This window comes from Nicotiana attenuata, unplaced genomic scaffold (genome assembly GCF_001879085.1).
Source record: "Nicotiana attenuata strain UT unplaced genomic scaffold, NIATTr2, whole genome shotgun sequence".
NCBI classification, from domain to species: Eukaryota; Viridiplantae; Streptophyta; class Magnoliopsida; order Solanales; family Solanaceae; genus Nicotiana; species Nicotiana attenuata.
The window spans coordinates 12,570-32,550 of record NW_017675236.1 but is presented as its reverse complement, the minus strand read 5'-3'; the positions used below and the strand labels follow the sequence as shown (position 1 = coordinate 32,550).

Below are 19,981 nucleotides of genomic sequence, written 5' to 3'. Positions count from 1 at the left end.
CGAGTAACTATCACAATTTATTAGACATATTCTTCCGAACAACGGTAGCTGTGATATGATCCCATTAAGACACTTTCCATTTCAGTTGTTGTAATCGATTTTAGTTAGTAGAGTTAGCTGATGATTAGTGTTAAGCTGGTTCAATTAGTTAAGAGCAGTTAGAAGGCACGTGCACTGCACATGGGTCCGGGAATTAGTTATAACTACCCTTCCCGCCCAAATTGATTTCCCTTTATTAGCTTACATAGAATTGCTTTGTATCCATTCTGTTTTTGGAAGTAATACCAATAAACTTTCTCTTCTCTCTTCTTCTTTCTAAGTTCAGCTGGGTTACCAGTATCGAGTGGGCTGTTCAAGGGTAATTCTTCGTTTTACTCTTTAGGAACACTCTATTTTCTTTCTAGAATTGGATCACAATTACGGACTTGCATCATTGGTATCAGAGCGATCCATTCTCGGACCAATCGATGGGAGATCACAACACAAGGATGCAGGAATTGAGGAAAGAGGTCGATAACCTCAAGGGCTCCATGGATACTGTGGTCAGTTCTGTTTCTGATTTGAGACAGATGGTGGATGCAAAAGTAGCCCAAGCTATGGAGGAAATTAAAAATATGATATTAGGCAACTTGACATTGGGAGGTGATGCGCCATCGACGAGAGCAACCGCTGCTGCAGATCGAGTACCAGCAATGGTGCAGAACAGGAATGATGAGTATCAATTGCCAACTCGAAGTTATCAAGTCGAATTTCCAAAATTTAATGGTGAAGGGTTGAAGGATTGGCTATATCAGTGCGATCAATTCTTTGATGTTGATGGAACTCCTGAAGGCTCAAAGGTGAAACTGGCTTCCTGCAAACTGGAGGGCAGGGCTCTTCAATGGCACCAGTCCTTTATGAAGCATCGTGCAACCGGAGAATGGCCTAGATGGAATAAATACGTAAGATGTCTCTATGCCAGATTTGGATCGGAGTTGTTTGATGATCCTATGGGAGATCTGAAGAACTTAAGGCAGGTAAGTTCGGTGCAAGATTATGTTGATCTTTTTGATGAATTACTTACTCGAGTGGAGTTATCTGAAGACTATATAGTTAGTTGTTTCATCAGAGGCCTAAAACCTGAGATTGGATTACCAGTTAAAATGTTAAGCCCTAGAACTCTAGCTAAAGCTATCAGTCTAGCTAGGATTCAAGAACAGACCTTAGTGGTGCAGAAGGAGGTTTTCACCTCCGCACCTATGTTACCTACTCCCAGAAATATTCCCAGATTCCCAAACCCCTCAACCCAAAACAATCCCTATTCCAAACCTAGTCTGTCTCATAAAGTGACTCCTACTCCTGTGGGAAACTCTAAAACAATATACAAGAAGCCCAAATTATTAACAACTGCTGAAATGGAGGAAAGAAGGAGTAAGGGTTTATGTTTTAACTGTGATGAGAAATACACCTTTGGGCATGTGTGCAAAAATAAAAGACAATTATTCTACATGGAGATAGAGGAACAGCAAGATCCAGTTGAGTTAGAAGAGGAGGTGATGTTTGATGCAGCAGAACTTTTAACTATAATGGCCCAGGGATTAGAAACAGATGAAGAGGGATCCATTTTGCCTCTGGTGTCAATGCATGCTGTAAGTGGAATTCATGACTTTAGAACTATGAGGGTAACAGTTTCTGTCAAGGGTAAGGCTGTACAGGTCCTTATTGATACTGGGAGCACACATAATTTTCTAGACATCAATATTGCCAAGAAGCTGGGGTGTTTGATGATTGCTATTGCCCCTTTTAATGTATCAGTGGCTGATGGGAGTAAAGTGCAGAGCCATTACATTTGCAAGAACTTGGAATGGAAGATGCAGGGAGTGGCTTTCAATTCAGATATGTTGATACTACCTATAGGGGGATGTGGTATTGTGTTAGGGATACAATGGCTGTTCACATTGGATGATATCATGTGGAATTTTAAGAAGCTCAAGATGGAGTTCAATTTCAATGGTAGAAAAGTATCTCTCAGGGGAATCCAACCTCCTGCTGCGAAAATGATTGCTTCAGGAAGAATGGATAAGTTGTTAGCCAAACCTGCTGAACTTTGCATGATTTCCATGGGACTGTTTGTGCAAGAGAAGCAGACAATAGGAGCTAGCCTCTGTGCTATGAAAGGAGAGGTTGTTGAAGAAAGGGATAGTCAAGAATTGCAGGGATTGCTGGAAAAGTACAGTGATTTATTTGAGACCCCTACTGAGTTACCACCTTCTAGAACTCATGACCATAAGATAGTTCTGAAGGAGGGGACTTCACCAGTAATATTAGACCATACAGATACCCTGCAGTCCAGAAGGATGAAATAGAAAAAATGGTGGATGAAATGTTGGCTACAGGTATTATCAGAAGCAGTACTAGTCCTTATTCTTCACCCATTGTAATGGTTAAGAAGAAGGATGGGACCTGGAGATTATGTGTAGACTACAGGGAGCTGAACAATTGCACATTCAAGGACAAGTTTCCCATCCCAATCATTGAGGAACTATTGGATGAATTACATGGAGCAAGGTACTTTTCTAAGCTGGACCTTAGATCCGGCTACCATCAAATTAGAATGTTTGAACCTGATATACACAAAACTGCCTTTAGAACACACCATGGTCATTATGAATTTCTAGTTATGCCGTTTGGTTTAACTAATGCACCCTCCACATTTCAGAGCCTTATGAACCAGATATTCCACAATTGCCTTAGGAAATTCATCCTAGTTTTCTTTGATGATATACTTATCTACAGCTCCTCATGGTCTAATCACTTAAGGCACTTAGACACTGCTTTTGACATTCTGAGAGCTAATACATTATATGTGAAGAAGAGTAAATGTGATTTTGGAGTGACAAGAATAGATTTTTGGGCCATGTGATTTCTGAAGAGGGAGTGTCTATGGACAAAGTCAAGGTGGAAGCTGTCTTGAGTTGGCCTCAACCAAAAAACATCAAGGCACTAAGAGGATTTTTGGGGTTAACTGGCTACTATAGAAGGTTTATTCAAGGTTATGGAACTATTGCTAGACCCCTTTATGATTTACTTAAAAAGGGAAATTTCCAATGGAGCCCAGATGCTACTGCAGCTTTTGAGAAACTGAAGGCAGCCTTAACTACTGCCCCTGTGCTGGCTTTACCTGATTTTTCTAAGGAATTCACTATTGAGACTGATGCATCAGGAGAAGGTATTGGGGCTGTCTTGATACAAGAAGGCAAGCCTATAGCCTTCTTCAGTAAAGGGTTATCAGGAAAAAATAAGGCATTATCAGTATATGAGAGGGAATTGTTAGCATTAGTCACTGCTGTGCAGAAATGGAGGCCTTATTTGTTAGGTCGACACTTCAACATAAAAACTGATCATCATAGTCTGAAGTATCTACTACAGCAGAGAATTACTACTCCTAGCCAACAAAAGTGGTTAGTCAAGCTGCTGGGCTATGATTACACTATACTCTACAAAAAGGGAAGGGAGAATTTGGCTGCAGATGCACTTTCCAGAAGGGGTGATACAGTGCAATTATTCAGCATCTCTGGCCTTCAATCAACACTATTGGAGGAAGTCAAACAATCTTGGAGCAATGATCCCTACCTGGTCAAACTCATACAGCAGATCCAATCCTCTAAAAGCCCTAAACCTTACTACCTGTATCAGTCAGGTATTTTGAGTAGGAAGGGGAAAATGATGGTAGGGTCTGATGCTGCCTTGAGAAGGAAATTGATAGCCTATTTCCATGAGAGTTCTATGGGTGGTCATTCAGGAATCAAGGCTACCTTGCACAGGTTTGAAACAGGAAGTTTATTGGAAGAAAATGAAGCAAGTTGTTTACTCATTTGTGAGGGAATGTGATACATGCCAAAGATGCAAAAGTGAGAATACAGCTTATCTTGGTCTGTTGCAACCTCTTCCAATCCCTGATAAAGTATGGCAGGACATCTCAATGGATTTTATTGAAGGTTTGCCAAGAGCTGCTGGAAAAGAAGTCATATATGTGGTAGTAGACAGGCTTAGTAAAGCAGCACACTTCCTGGCACTTAAACATCCTTATACTGCTTTAGATGTGGCTCAGCTTTTCATGGATGGAGTCTTTAAACTCCATGGAATGCCTAAGTCCATAGTGTCAGATAGAGATGCCATTTTCATAAGCAAATTCTGGCAGGAACTATTCAGCCTGCAGAAGGTATCTCTCCTCACTTCTACTGCTTATCATCCTCAAACCGATGGGCAAACTGAGGTTGTCAATCGATGCCTAGAGTGTTATTTGAGATGCATGACCTTTGACAAACCTAAGGACTGGCCACACTGGTTGCCCTTGGCTGAATGGTGGTACAACACATCATACCACTCCTCTATTCATACCACCCCTTATGAGGTGGTCTATGGGCAGAAGCCTCCACCTTTACTACCATATTTGCCCTTCGATTCTCAGTTGGAACTGGTGGACAGAAGTCTACAAGCAAGGGAAGCTACAATTAGACTTCTGAAGTTTCACTTGGGGCAAGCTCAGAACAGGATGAAGGTTCAGGCTGACAAACATAGAACTGACAGAGTTTTTGAGGTGGGTGACTGGGTCTATGTGAAGTTACAACCATATAGGCAGCTGTCCTTAAGGGATCATTCTCACAGAAGCTGTTAGCAAAATTTTTTGGCGCCTTTTAGATAATTGCTAGGGTTGGTTCAGTTGCATACACACTGGCTCTCCCTACTGACTCCAAAATACATCCTACATTTCATATTTCACAACTCAAGAAGAAGTTGGGCTCTCATGTGGCATCTATGACACTTCCTATAGTCCATACCGACTCTGGCCACCTCCTTTTAGCACCTGAAGCACTCTTGGATCGTCGTTTAGTCAAAAGAAGGGGCAAACCTGCCACACAAGTTTTAGTCAAATGGCTGAACACTGCTCCAGAAGATAGTTCTTGGATAGACTTGCTCGAGTTTCAGAAGCAGTTCCCAAATTTTAATCCTTGAGGACAAGGATTATTTTGAAGAGCGGGGTATTGATATGATCCCATTAAGACACTTTCCATTTCAGTTGTTGTAATCGATTTTAGTTAGTAGAGTTAGCTGATGATTAGTGTTAAGCTGGTTCAATTAGTTAAGAGCAGTTAGAAGGCACGTGCACTGCACATGGGTCCGGGAATTAGTTATAACTGCCCTTCCCGCCCAAATTGATTTCCCTTTATTAGCTCGCATAGAATTGCTTTGTATCCATTCTGTTTTTGGAAGTAATACCAATAAACTTTCTCTTCTCTCTTCTTCTTTCTAAGTTCAGCTGGGTTACCAGTATCGAGTGGGCTGTTCAAGGGTAATTCTTCGTTTTACTCTTTAGGAACACTCTATTTTCTTTCTAGAATTGGATCACAATTACGAACTTGCATCAAGTTGGCACTAAGTTACGGCTCACTCGGATCGCACCAAGGTTTCGTTATTCCTAATCCCACCTTTAAACCCTTCGTATTGATCTCTCATATACGTTAGGAGTGATGTTGTTCAACAACTACCTAAATATGCACCCTCTTCCGAGTAATACACACTACATAGGCACAGTCGATTGAGAGCTATTCAACAAACCACAATATAATCGTAGTCGAACAAATAGAGAAATCCAACGGCTCAATTATAAAAAACATAACAAGAATTTATCCTACAAAAGGTTCTATCAAAACTCTAGATAACAAATTAGCTATTCATAATAATATGCATAACTACAGTACTAGAATTCATAATCAATAATGGAAATAGGAAGAAGGAAATGAAAAACTCGTAGAAGAATTCTCGTCTTGCTCCTAATGTGTTCTTGCCTCCTTAGGTTGAATCCCCGATCTCTCCCTCAAAATTGGTGTTAATGACTATTTATATGTGTAGGAAAAAGACCCAAACAAAATAAACAAGTCCAAAACCAAATTGAAGACAAAATAAGCTTTAAAATTCCGGACCACGCGAAACATCTCGCTCTGGTCTGCGCCTGGCGAGCTCAAACGCGCGAAACAATCTCGCGTCAGCCCTCGCGACGCCAGCTTAAACGCGAGAAAGTTGCCTCGCGTCGCTTGACTTCTCCAATTCGTTGCCTAACTTTTGCTTCAGCTTTCATTTTTGATTTCTGCCTTTCTCTTTCTCCATTCAATTTTCTTTGCATTCTTTCTTTTTGTCTCTTCAATCATTCTTTTGTCTTTTTCTTTGTTTTATAATACTAATTGTCCAATAATTAAATACTCATGAATTATTCTTATAGTATATAAAATAAACATTAAATCTCCACTTTGCTCCCAATTTCGTCTTTAACGTACCTACATATAAAATAGACTCAATTAAGTACAAATATAGTATAGTTTAACATTAAAGCACCTAAATGTAAGGTAAATAATGCACTAAAAATATATAATTATAGCCAAACATCAATGGCCATGACTAGTTAAGCAATTGGAGCTTCTAAATTTTTATCCATAGATTGCTGTTGGTTTTGATTCTAGAGAGTTAGGTGTTTGAACAGTAAAGTTGATGCTTAAGTTGGGGCATCTGTCCAGCTTTAGGAGGGTTTCTGTTTTTGCTTTGTAAATATTTACCCTTGATAATAAAAGTTTCATTTACCAAAAAAAACAAATAAATTAAAGATTATACTCCCTCCGGTCCAAAATAAGTGATTTTTTGGATGTTTTCACACAGATTAAGAAATTCATCTTTTAGCATTAATTAACAATGAAATTGACCATATTAACCTTTACTATCTCACATAAACACTCCTAACACATACTCCAACACTATTTACTCCAAGGACAATGTAGGAAAAAAATAATTAATTCATTCTTGAAATCCGGAAAAATCACTTATTTTGGACCACAAAAAAAGAGCCAAAAAATTACTTATTTTGGACCGGAGGGAGTATCTAGTTGTAATGTTATTTACGCCTTACACCTTATGTTGCGTCAATTAAACGTTTTGTGGAAATTCCTATAATTGTAGGGGTGTATACAGCCGGATTGATTCGGTTTACGTCAAAATCAAATCAAATAAACTATATCAGTTTTGGTTGGTTCGATTTTTCGAATTTTTTCAATCTTTTATTTTTGTTAGATGAATATTATTTCAATCTCACTTTTAGAGTTATAAATAAAGTTATGATAAGTGAATTTATGTTTAGAAAAAATTAACAAACGTATGATCTATCAAAATATTGATATAGGAGAATTTTTTTCGTAACACATGATAGTTTTTTTCTTCGTCTAACAATAATTTTTCGTTAATGTACACCTTTTAAGCTTAACCAAATTTTAATAATTTGAACATAAATTAATATAAAATCTAGATAATAATATGTTCTATTTAATTTAAAAATTATCAACAAAATACTATTTCAAATTTGAAAAAGATATAAGAGTTTAATAGATCTTGACATATGAATATGAAAGAACAAAGAGATTACCGCATTTCAATAATACTTGATAAGAAAGTAATATACAAGTTAGAATCAACCATTATTTAAAGTAAATAAAAATATGTGCACTTTATAATTATATAAATATTATATTTCATTAGAGTATCACAAATATTTCTAGATACTTTTTAATATATATAATATATATATATATTATATAATATAATATATTTAAAATTATAAGGTATATTTATATGTCGGTTTGGTTTGGATATTTTAACTTAATACAAAACCAAGTAAGACCAAACATAATCGGATTGTTTAATCGATTCGATTTGACTTTTCTGTTTTTTTGTTATGTTTGAACACTCCTATATAACATAATAAGAAATGTATAGTCTCCTAAAAATCTTCTTAGAAGTCAAGGATTACCTGGAACACGAGAAGAAGCATTCCGTTAATTTATAATTAAATTATCGAGGATCCATAACAACAACAGCGCCCATGGCCTAATGGATAAGGCGCTTGACTTCTAATCAAGCGATTGTGGGTTCGAGTCCCACTGGGCGTGTATGATTTTTGTATATCCTTTTCTATATCGCATGAATTAAAAATTAGAAATTTTCATGACTTTTTGTATTTTTCAGTTTCAATAATATACTTCTCATAAATAGATAGACGGCCCATTTAAGGGCTCCATAGATCAACCAAATTCGCTGCAGTGGGTTTACCCGGATCCGACTCCAATCTTCCAAGTCCTTAAACCCCTCAAATTCATGCATAAAAAGACCTTTATCTTTCATGGCGTTTCTGAAATTAGTTTTTAAAATGGCAGTTTCTTATCCACAATTTTCGAGTGTATCTGCACAACCTTAGTTCCTGCTATGATGTCTCACTTACTTGATTCTCCGGCCGCCAATGGCTTTCAGGTGACCCACATCACATAAAGAGATTTTATTTCTCAACAGTTCGTTTTCTGCTATGTACATAAGTTTAGAAGTACACCCACTAATAAAGTTCTGGTCTTTTCGCAATTTAGCATTTTTTGATTGCTTAGCTCGTATTTTTGTGTTTCTTGAATATTTAATCATGGATATGACTCTAGGTTTAAAGTATTGGATGCTAGACAATTAATGGAACATTGATGTATGGTGAAAGTACTTAGTGTCTGCTATTGCTGTAGTGTGAAATCTAATTTTTGCTTTACTATATAGCACCACATTGACAAAATAGCACGACTTTGGCAAATGATCATACGACGGAAAGCTAAAGTTTCAAATATGTCGAAAGCTGCATTGATGATAGGTTAATCTGTTTTCTGCTGAAAGGATTTTTTTTTTTATTTTTTTTTTTTGGTATTTCTCCGCAAGAGATAAAAGGGGAAATGTATTTTACTTGCTCTTTCATGGTTGGAGGTTGATAAGCTGAACTCTCGTATATTTGCCATGTAAAGTTTGCCCGCAATATTCTCATATCCATGTTGAGTTTACCATCGGGAGACTTGTTTAATTCATCTATTTTCTGACGTTTGATCTTATTTTAGTCAGCTGTCCCTATGTTATTTGTATTGAAACCAAGCTACTGTATTCATTCCATATTTTACGTCTAAATGAGAAGATACATTTAATTTAGTTCCTTTTTGGTTTGACAAACCAATTTCAGAATGTTTGTAGTCCTCCATTTAGTGGCTGTTTGTTGTCCAGCGTCCACTTATAGTCTAATACTACTACTATTGTTGTTTATTTTTCTGTTGTCGTTGTTTTGGTTCTTTCTCTTGTTTTTATTGCTCTAAGTTTATTGTTGTTCTCGTTGTTGTTGTTATTCAATTTTTTCTGGCTTGCTTCTTTTCTCCTGTTATTCACTCAATCTGGATGACAGTCGCCTTCTATCTTGGCAGGTTTTAAGACAGTTGACCAAGTCTAATATGTGCATTTTGAGCACCAAATCATACGGGACACGTCCAATTGCAAGACCTAGAATAGCCTGCAATATGAACGTAGTAGCTGGACAATCTGATGAACCTCACAAATTTAACTTGGAGAACATAATAGACCGGACAAGGAAATTGTGGGACAGCTAGCACTCTGCTAAAGTTGCCGGGACCGTATTATCCATATTGGGGTCGAGTTTTTATTCCACATTTTGCAAATCGGGCATTGTTTAGAACTCTGTGGTTTGCTTTCCTCTGTTACAGAAGGCCTAAGAAGTCATTAGAAAAGGCCCTGCCTGATTTAATAGTTGCTAATCCTGAACAGAAGGAGCTCTAACTTTTTGGCGACGAAGTATTTGAACTGGTAATAATATCTGTTTTCCTAAAAGTAGTTTCATTTGCATATTAAAACTTGCTGCTACTCGCGCCCTAAAGAAAAATGATACATGCACCTTTCCTTTGGTTATAAAAAAAGAAAAATAATACAGGCGCCATTGCTTGGCCAAAGGTGTTCTATGAATGAGAAAGGCGTTGTATTTGTTTGTGACATGCACTTTTGTCTACTGTAAGTTCATACATGCTCTTCTTTTTAAGGGGCAAAGGGAATTGAGAATGCAATATGTTTGTTGTCAGTCTGCTTGAATGGTCTTGCACATTCGTAAATTTTGTTTTGACTATTGTCACCTACGTTGCACGGAATCTCCCGAATAAAATTTACTTAAATAACTATGATCAACTCTAATGATAATGCCCGTATCAGTTGCATTAAGCTGATTTTCTGCCCTTTTTTATGATCTTTCCAACTAAATGAATGTCCTTTATATCTAGGCTGTATATTAATGCTTACTCAGAGAAGATGTTTCTCTTGACAGCTCTTGAATGCTATAAGCAATAATTTGAACTTCCAACTTCAAAGTCTATTTGAAATACATTTATACTTAATGTAAATGATATGATGACAAAGTCATCCAATAACTTAATTACACCTGTAATCCCTTTGTAATAGTCAGTATGGTTAAGGTTTCTATATTTAACCATTTGAGTATTTGGCTTTTAACTTTTGGATGTGGAATTATAAATTGCTAAGTATTGGTAATAGAAGCACCAGTTGTCTTTGATATTTAAGTTGTTAAATGCAGTCATGACAGCAATGCAAGTGATTCTTTGATTTGGGTATCAAAGTGTTGGCCATTGGAAGTTTCTTTTGCAAATTAGATATTTGCAAGGCACTGTTACCGACTGATGAAATTATTTTCGTTAGGGGCAAATCACTATTTTTGGCAAATTGTACCACAGCAGTCAATTGGTCTGGCTATTGGATCAACCAAGTTTGAAGTTCTTAGATCTTCACTTGTAATGCTCAACCTTGTGACTTGTGAGGAAGCGTCTCCCTTGTAGTCTTTTTATTGTATTGTGTTCACTTTACTATTAACCAGGTCAACTGGGAAAAGCAATCTTATTTCTGATACTAAGTTTCTTACAAACAGTTGAACCCTTTTTGTCAATCTCAGGCTTAAAATATAGGTTGAAAAATAAAAAACAAAGATGAACAGATAAGATTGGAAACATCTAAATCATCTCTAGAAAAATATTTGAATTAAATATTTGTTATGAATCAAAGAACAGTGAGTTGTTACAGAAGCTAAGAGGGGCATTCCCCTGTACATACGAAGCTATGAGGGACTACCCTTTGAATCAAACAGATTAGAATTGAATATAGAATACTGGCTTAGACGAAGAGTAAATGCCTAACAATATATAGAAGACATGTCTTTAACTCGTGAATGAATCCTATAATGATTCCTTGTTACTGTGTCTGCTGTTTCTTCTCCAGCCTTCAGTTCTGGGAATACAAATCCTTTTTTGCTGAACAGTGTATCGATCAGGTTCTCCAAGGCTAGGCCTGAGGTGTCAATCGAAATCCATCCCAAGGTGAATACGAAGCCCTATTAGAACACGTAGCAGCTCTTTCGTCTCCACAATTCTTCTGCATATCAAAGTTGAATGGATCGTTGCCACTGCCACAACATGCCTTCATCAAAGTCTTCATCTTGAATCCCAGGAATGCGTGGTATTTAAGAACAGCCATGAATGCTTTGTAGTAATCCACATATATGATGTGAACTTCAGGGTATTTCAAACGCAGCTCCATAATTGCTTGCCACAGGTGATCGTTGTGAAGCTTCGAAAACATATTAAGTCCTTGGTGGCATCTATGTTTTGCCAGTTGAATTGCCCTCGGGAAATAAAGTCCTAAAACCAGGAAAGCAGCCAATGGGTAGAATTCTAGAAACCATGAGAGTTTTGGCTCCAGCTTCGTTGATGAGTCTTTCTATTGAATTCTTAATTGTCTCCACCACTTCAGGCACGAGATGGGACGATTTTGAAATAGATTTCCAAGTAAGAAGGCATGCTTGTAGTCATTGATGCCGGGTTGATCCATAAAGATGAGCGTCTTCTGAAGAACCTTATTGTTTCTGCCGCAGTCTTGAAAAGAGAAGCAGTCTTCATAGAAGAACTTCATGAAGGTAGAAATCTTAGATAGGTCATGGTGACTGTGGAGGTGGTGGGATGCCATTCTTGAGGAAGAACAAAGGCTTCATGATGGTTGCTCCGGGCGTCGCAAAACTCAGGTCAGACTCGAAGAACTCAGTGCCTCGTTGAGTGTATGGTTGCGGAGAAGCAAACTGAGGGTTACAACAACATGATTAGCAGCTGACGATGAAGAAGAGTCGCCATCACCGAAACTGTATATGGAATTAAAGGGACCAACAGTTTCTTTCGTCTCGGTGAAAGACGGAACTACATGATCAACAAGACAAGTAAATAGTAATACCAAGAGAAACAAACGATGGCTGCTTCCCGTTGAAGCAAAGCAAGAAAGAGCAAATTGATAAACACACTATGGTTTGCAAAATTGTAAGCCGGTGGATACAATATTTACAGAGGTGCAATATAAATTGTTTCCAAGTAGGATTAGGAGAATAGCTATCGTTTTACTTTGAGGAAAGTATCGAATTAGTCACGTAGCTGTATTTCTTTTTCTTTCTTCTACTTCACATACAAGTCTTCTTCTTTTTATTAGAGGAAAACTTTTCATTTTCCCATTTCTATATTTATATAACATAAAAATTGCACAATATATGTAGGCGGTAGAGCTTAATCTCCCACTATTAGGTGGTTTCTATTTAAAACCAGTGAAACTAAAAAACCTAACATCAACCTTTTGATATTTTTCTTCTTTCATCAAGTTAGGAATTTATGTGGAGGACCAAGATAGACAAGGCTTGCGCACATCCTTGGGTTCATCTCTCATTCCTTTCTGGGCCCTAGTAAGAGGCAACATCAGTTCAATCCAAAACTCTAATGTCAAGATTGTGCATTTCTTTGGTTGGCCCAATCAAGCTGCGTTAGCAACTTGGACCATCAAGTGCTTCGCAGTCAATTTATCAAGGTTTAGTCAAGCTCGTAGTTACAACTTACAATTCATTATATTATGCATAATTATAGTCTTATGGAGCACTTGCTGCCACTTAGGGGTCGTTTGGTAGCCGGTTAGAGAGGAGTTATCTATGTATTAAATGTAGAATAACTTTATACATTGTTTGGTTAAAAGAAGGGGGAAGAATAATCTCCACGTAGAAGCTAGCATAAGTTATACAATGTTTGGTTGTTTTTTCCTCTTTTTCACATAAAATATAGCATTGCTAATACAATGTTTGGTTCATGTATTTTCTTTTCCGCATAACTAAACATGTATAAGTTATGAGGGAGTCTATGTATTATTTATGCAAGGTAGAAGGTGGAATAACTTATACATAATTAGTAATACTTGTATTAAAACACAAAATGACAAGAATACCCTTTATTCAAACTTGTATTTTTTTGTTTAAAAAAATATATTTAAACTATACTAACAATTTTAATAAAAATAAAGTAAGCTAATAATAAATAACACTCATATTACATTTATATTACTAATCCTTATATAACTACCGCATAACTAATCCCGGCATAATTAATCCATGCATAACTAATCCCAACATAACTCAACCTTGCATAACTTATCCCTGCATAACTAATACCTGCATTACTTATTCCTGCATAACTAATACATACATAACTAATACCTGCATAACTAATACATGTATAACTAATACCTGCATAACTCTAACCGGTAACCAAACGACCCCTTAATGTGTATTTTATTTAGAGATTTTTACATTCCTATACACTATATGAAACTATATTACCCTCCCTACTCAAATTTTACTATAATTACATTTTATATACCCAATTACCATTTATGTACATTTTAACTATAGTGTTGCTGGCAGCAATGTCAACGTCAATATTGACAATGTTTTTTCTCTTTTGAGTGTCTACCCTCAGCCTTTTTTCTGCCTCTTCAGATGTGCAACTCAACGTCTCTACTTGCTGGTGTTGCTCAGATATCATAGCTTCAGCGTCTGCGACAAGTGATGCATCTCAATCCCTAATTTCAGTAATGTAAAGCAAAGGAAAAGAGAGCAGCAATTCCACCATTAACAGCCATTAAAAAGTTTTGAAGCTTTGAATTCGAATTTGGGTTTTCAAAAATTATTATTTGTTTGATTGGGTGTTGTTGCAAACAATTGGGAATATAGTTTGGAGTTTATATCTCAATTTTGAGGGGTTTTGGTGAAGAATAGACTTGGTTATGGCTGAATTTCAGATTGAAACTCGAAGAAGAAGAAGAAGAAGAAGACATGATATACATTATATTTACGAAATTGTAGTAAATAATAGAAAAATTGTAGAAAAATTGTATTATGTTGTTTGTATATTATTCTTTTATTTATTTAACTATTGTATGAAAGTTGAACAATATTGTATAAATATTATATTTAAGTTGTATGATATTGTAGTTGTATATAACTGAGTAGAAATAATGTATGAAAATTGTAGATAAGTTGTATAATATGTAAAGAGTGGTATGAAATTTGTTTTTACTATATATATAAATCGGATACAAAATATACAAAAGACACATTGTATAAAATTTGTATAAAAATTGTATTTAAGTGGTATGATATTGTAGTTGTATATAACTTGGTATAAATAATGTATGAAAGTTGTAGATAAATTGTAGATAAGTTGTGTATATATAATTATTATTTATATATTATACTTTTATTTTTTCCATTAACTTCAACCAAATATTGTCCAAATGCCTGAGTATCCTTGCACCATTAACCTTTGACTAACCTATTTCCATCTGATTTTATGACATCCTTGCTACACCCATAACAGTACAATAAGATATCAGAAAGTTCAAAGCGTGCTGTGAATACTCACAACTATTTTTTAACTATCAATTCTAGGTCATATTGTATAAATTTGGTTTTTGTTATTGGGTCATCTTATTCGACATATTTATCCTTTTATATGACTAAGTTATTTCTCTAATTCAATGAGGTAAGCAAACAAATCAATAGAAAATTAACCATCTTGTCACGCTGAAATGTTGTTCTCTTCCCTCAAAAGGAGTCTTGATGTTTCTGCTTCACACAGGGAAGGAGGTATGTTTTAACTGTTGACCCCTCCCTCTCCAATTCTTTTGTTCCTGTTAAACAAGAGAGAAAAGAAATCTATAACATATGAATTTAGATATTGATAGCTGGGGTGTGATTTTATCTTTTCTTTCACACCCAACTTTTAAGATTTGAGAAATAAATTAGTCTCGCATGCAGCTGCATCTTTTTTCAATTAAGTGCTGGTAATAGGAAGGGAGAGAGGAGAGAAAGAAGGAAAGGGTGTAACTAAATCCCTTGATTGAAGCCACAAATAATGGATTGGGAGCCTTTTAAGGTGGATTGTATATATTTGGTAAACAAAACTTGTTTATGCCAGGTAATTAGCTAAACATGGACATTAAGGGTAATAAAGTTTCAAATAGTGTATATGTATGAAAAAATCCCTTTTATTTATCTGAGATGGTTCAGTATGCTATCAGCAACAATCAAAGATTTAATTCAGTACGTATCCTTGCACCCACTAGTTCTTTGTGAAATAAGTTATGTTTTTTGAACTTAGGGTAAATATATACTCCTAAATGATTTAGTTCAACTGAATATAGAGATATGCTTGTATATAATGAGAGAAATATTGGTAGAGCGGTTGTCTATAATGAATTTTGTCAATTAGCATGATCAATAAAACTCATAACAGCTTCAGCTCTAGTAATTTATTGTTGCCTAATGCTGTGGTTGGTGGCTATTAATTTGGTTTTGAATAGTTTTGTCGAACGTGTTTTAATTATGATAGGCATGTAGACGGTAGCAGCGTCGGCTAATTAATTGGGAAGTTCATGCATGGCTCTGCACAATTCAGGGGTATGTTAACGTGACTTGCCAAATTCAGGGGTTTCCACGCACTTCCCCTTCTAGACATGACTTTTGTGTGCACAATTTACCCGTGCGCACATGTTTCTTTTAGGATTTAAGTTACTCTTAATAAATGACCATTTTATCTTTTTATTTTAGTTCAAAATAAGTGTGTATTTATATAATCAAGAAGGAATTAATTTTAATTTTTTAAAATTTGCCCTTATTTACATATTCCAATGTGTCGAGAAACCAATTAATTAAGGTTAATTTAGTGAATACATCTTTTTTTCTCTAGGAGTTCATATTTCCTTAATGAGTGTGTCAAAAGTAAATTGGTTACTTATTGTGGACCGGAAGGAGTATACTATAGTAATAATGCTAAAAGATCTTCTTACATTAATAATACACTCTGGGAGTATACTATAGTAATAATGCTAAAAGGTCTTCTTACATTAACATACATGTAATTTAATTTGTAAAAATTGATTAATTATATCTTAATCAAATTACCAATTAATGTTTATTATAAAAATTTACTTGTTCTTTACCTTATAGGTCACTTGACTGTATAAATATTTTATACACCCGCAGTACATATAATTTTTTCTTATGTATGCATGGCCTCCCTATATAGATGTCCTCATATACACATGTGAAATGTGTGTTGAAGAAGGCATGCAGATTCGAAAATATTGTTAGAGCCCAATTTGATATCTCCTCTACACTACAGGCCCAATAGATACTTGTATAGGACCCGGAACCCATACACCTTTTATGTTTTTCTATTACACATTTATAGTTGTAAATATAAATACCTATTATTGAATAATAAAATTCAGATGGTTATTTCTCTCTTATGTTTCACTTTATTTCTCTCTCTTCTTCTCGACCCTTCTAAGGTCTTCTTCTTCATTCATCTTTCGTAGCTGTTCTGAGCTTTCTTCCAACATGGTATCAGAGCGGGAATTCCGATTCTCCGCGTCATAAGCTTCATTTCTAATGGAAGTTCACTCAGAGATTACAACGAAGTCGGTGTTTGGTCAAATCAGGAACTCCGTTGGAATTTTCTCTTTCTGGTCCGAAAAACTTAGGGCTTCACTTCAAAGCATCATCCAGCACACTCGTATTGAAAAGGAGTTGCAATTTTGCGAAGAAATTCAACTGAAAATTTCCATCGTTTCAAGCTAGGGTTTCTGCGATATACACAAGACCTTACTTCTTCGGGTTTTTTCAGAGGAAGGCTGGTAATATCACTCTAATTCACATACTTCAGGACTATTTTGATACATTTTTGGATTTGAATCGTATGAGTTAGCTATTTGCATGTCGTCATTTTTGAAGTTGTTCTCCAAAATTGTGTGAATAGGAATTTCTTCTGTTAGTTATCTCTAATTAGTAGTTACTACTAGTTATCTCTGATTAGTAGTTACTATGCGTAGTACTGGCGATAGTTCTGTCTCTACACCTGATGGATTTACACTTTTTACACTCGATCCCTCTCATCCATTCTATGTGCATCCCTCTAATAGTCCCGGTAGTCAATTAGTACCTGTGCCATTTGATGGCCATGGCTTCGTACTTTGGAGAAGCAGTATGATCACTTCTCTTTTAGCCAAAAATAAATTAGGGGATTTTAGATGGTAGAATTAATCAACCTAGCCCTAATTCACCCTACTACCCCTACTGGGAGAGATGCAACGACATGGTGAAAGCTTGGATCACCAACTATGTATCTCGAGATATTGCTACCAGTGTTATGTGTGTTAGAACTACCAAAGAATTGGACTGATATCAATGAGAGATTTGGTCAATCCAATGGCTCTAAATCTCCAGATTCAGAGAGAAATAAGTGGCACTGTTCAGGGGTCCTCAAACATTGCCACGTACTTCACAAAACTTAGAAGCCTTTGGGATGAATTGAACTCTTCCTATGTAGGGCCTATATGTTCTTGGGAGCCCTTACCAAGTTCATAGAAGATCATCAACTTTTCCAATTCTTAAATGGGCTCAATGACTCCTACTCCACCGTGAAAAGTGCTATAATGATCGTGAATCCCCTACCACCTATCAGCAAGGCTTATTCTCTCCTACAACAGGATGAAAGTCAAAGGGAAACTCCATCTATTGCTCCAAACTTCTCAACTGATTCTGCTTCTTTCTCTGCTTCTTCAACTCCTAACACTACAAATAGAACTTCCACACAAAAGGTGAACTTTGACTCCAGGAAGAATATATCTTCTGTTTCTTGCAAGTATTGCAAGAAACCTGGTCATACTGTGGACGAGTGCTACAGGTTACATGGGTTCCTTGCAGACTTAAAATTCACTAAGAACAAGAAGTCAGCCTCATGTGTTCAAAGTGACATTCCCCATGGTTTGTCAAGTATTTCTACATCTCAGTCTTCTGACAGCTCTCCTGATGGGTTCTGAACAATATCAACATCTAATGACCTTATTTCAACAAGTTCAAGTGTCTCCTAGTCCTAATTTTGAAGCTTTTTCTGCTGAGAACTCTGGATTTGCACACTTTGCAGATTTGTTTACTGCTTATGCTGTTAATTCTGACAATTCTCATGTATGTGCAACTTCTCAGTTAGGCATAAATCTTTGGATATTAGACTCAGGGGCAACTAACCACATGACCACACACAAACACTTACTTCACAATCTTGTTCCCTTACCTAAGCCTTTTCTGGTTACCTTACCTAATGGATATAAAATTAAGGTAGTGTCAACTGGTTCTCTCCACCTTAGACATGACATTATCTTACTTAATGTCCTTCTTGTACCATCTTTCCATTTCAATTTGATTTCCATACATTAGTTGATTTCTCAATTGGATTGTATAGCTGTTCTTACCAAGTTTAATTGTTCTTTATAGTGCCCTTCTCTGAAGAGGCCACTGGTAATTGGTAAGGCTGCTGGAAGGTTGTACTACCTTCATCCTGATGCTGATTTGTTTCCTGATTCAAACACTTTTTCTTTTTCTAGTTCTGTGTCATGTAATAAGTCTGACTCCACCATTTCTTCTGTAAATACTGGTCCATGTAATCAGATACCCATTGTAAATAAAATGGATCTGTTTTGGCATCAAAGATTGGGTCATATAACTTTTCATAGAATGAAGTCTATTCCGGTCATATCTGATAATGTTTCTAAACAATCTTTTATTTGCTCAGTATGCCCAATAGCAAGGAAACAAAGATTACCTTTCCCTGATAATCAACTTCACTCTACTGCCCCATTTCAATTGGTACATATTGATGTTTGGGGGCCTTGTAACTCTAAAACTTACAATGGTTTCAAATATTTCTTAAAAATAGTTGATGATTTCAATAGAGCCACCTGGACTCACCTATTATCCTGTAAAAGCAATGCCCTCTCTATCCTCAAAGCTTTTACTTCCATGGTTAAAGTTCATTTTCATTCCTCTGTTCGAACTTTCAGATCTGATAATGCTTATGAACTTGGTAGCAGTCATTCAGCTGCTTTCTACTTTGCTAAACAAGGGATTCTGCATCAAACCACCATTCCTTACACTCCACAACAGAATGGGGTTGTGGAAAGAAAACATAAACATCTCCTAGATGTGTCTAGGGTTCTTCTTTTTCAATCCAACCTACCCATCAAGTATTGGGGAGACTGTGTCTTGACTACCACCTACCTCATTAATAGAATGCCTTTAGCTACTTTGAACAACATTTCTCCCTTTGAAAAGTTGCATGGTCACCAACCTCCTTATGCTCATTTAAGGTCCTTTGGTTGTTTGTGTTTTGCCACTTCTCCAAGAATTGGCAGAGACAAATTTCAATCTAGGGACATTCCTAGCCTCTTCCTGGGTTATCCTTGTGGCGAAAAGGTTTACAAACTCCTCAACCCTCCATTTCTTCTGTTTTTTTACTCTAGGGATGTTGTGTTTCATGAACATATCTTCCCTTTTCACTCTTCTAACCATCATGTTCCTACTTCTCATCCCACACCTTTTGTGGATGTTCCTTCTCCACCTGTTTCTTCTCCTCATACTTTTTCCCCTCCTCCTTCTGTGGATGTTCCTCCTCCATCTGTTTCCTCACCACATTCTTCTACCAATATTCCCATTTCTCCTTCTGCCACCTCTTCCACACCTTCACTCCATCCTCCTTTAACTCTTGTACCTGTCCAGGTTGTCAGAAAATCCACTAGGACTGTCACTCAGCCTTCTTACCTCAAGGATTACATTTGTTCTTCTGTCCTACCCCATGTTCATGTCCCTAAACTTTCTAAGGTGTCCCAATCTGAGTTGCAT

The 19,981-nt window shown here is 36.4% G+C and overlaps 1 long non-coding RNA gene and 1 other non-coding gene across 2 annotated transcripts; both read left to right on the top strand.

Moving 5' to 3' along the window:
• Positions 1 to 7,897: 7,897 nt before the first annotated feature.
• TRNAR-UCU lies at positions 7,898 to 7,970 on the top strand. Its single transcript has one exon. It is a non-coding gene; the product is annotated as a tRNA-Arg (tRNA).
• A 93-nt stretch (positions 7,971 to 8,063) lies between these two features.
• On the top strand, positions 8,064 to 12,374 carry LOC109219837. Its single transcript, XR_002066997.1, has 4 exons — positions 8,064 to 8,328; positions 9,297 to 9,693; positions 10,591 to 10,704; positions 11,164 to 12,374. It is a non-coding gene; the product is annotated as an uncharacterized LOC109219837 (long non-coding RNA).
• The last annotated feature ends 7,607 nt before the right edge of the window (positions 12,375 to 19,981 follow it).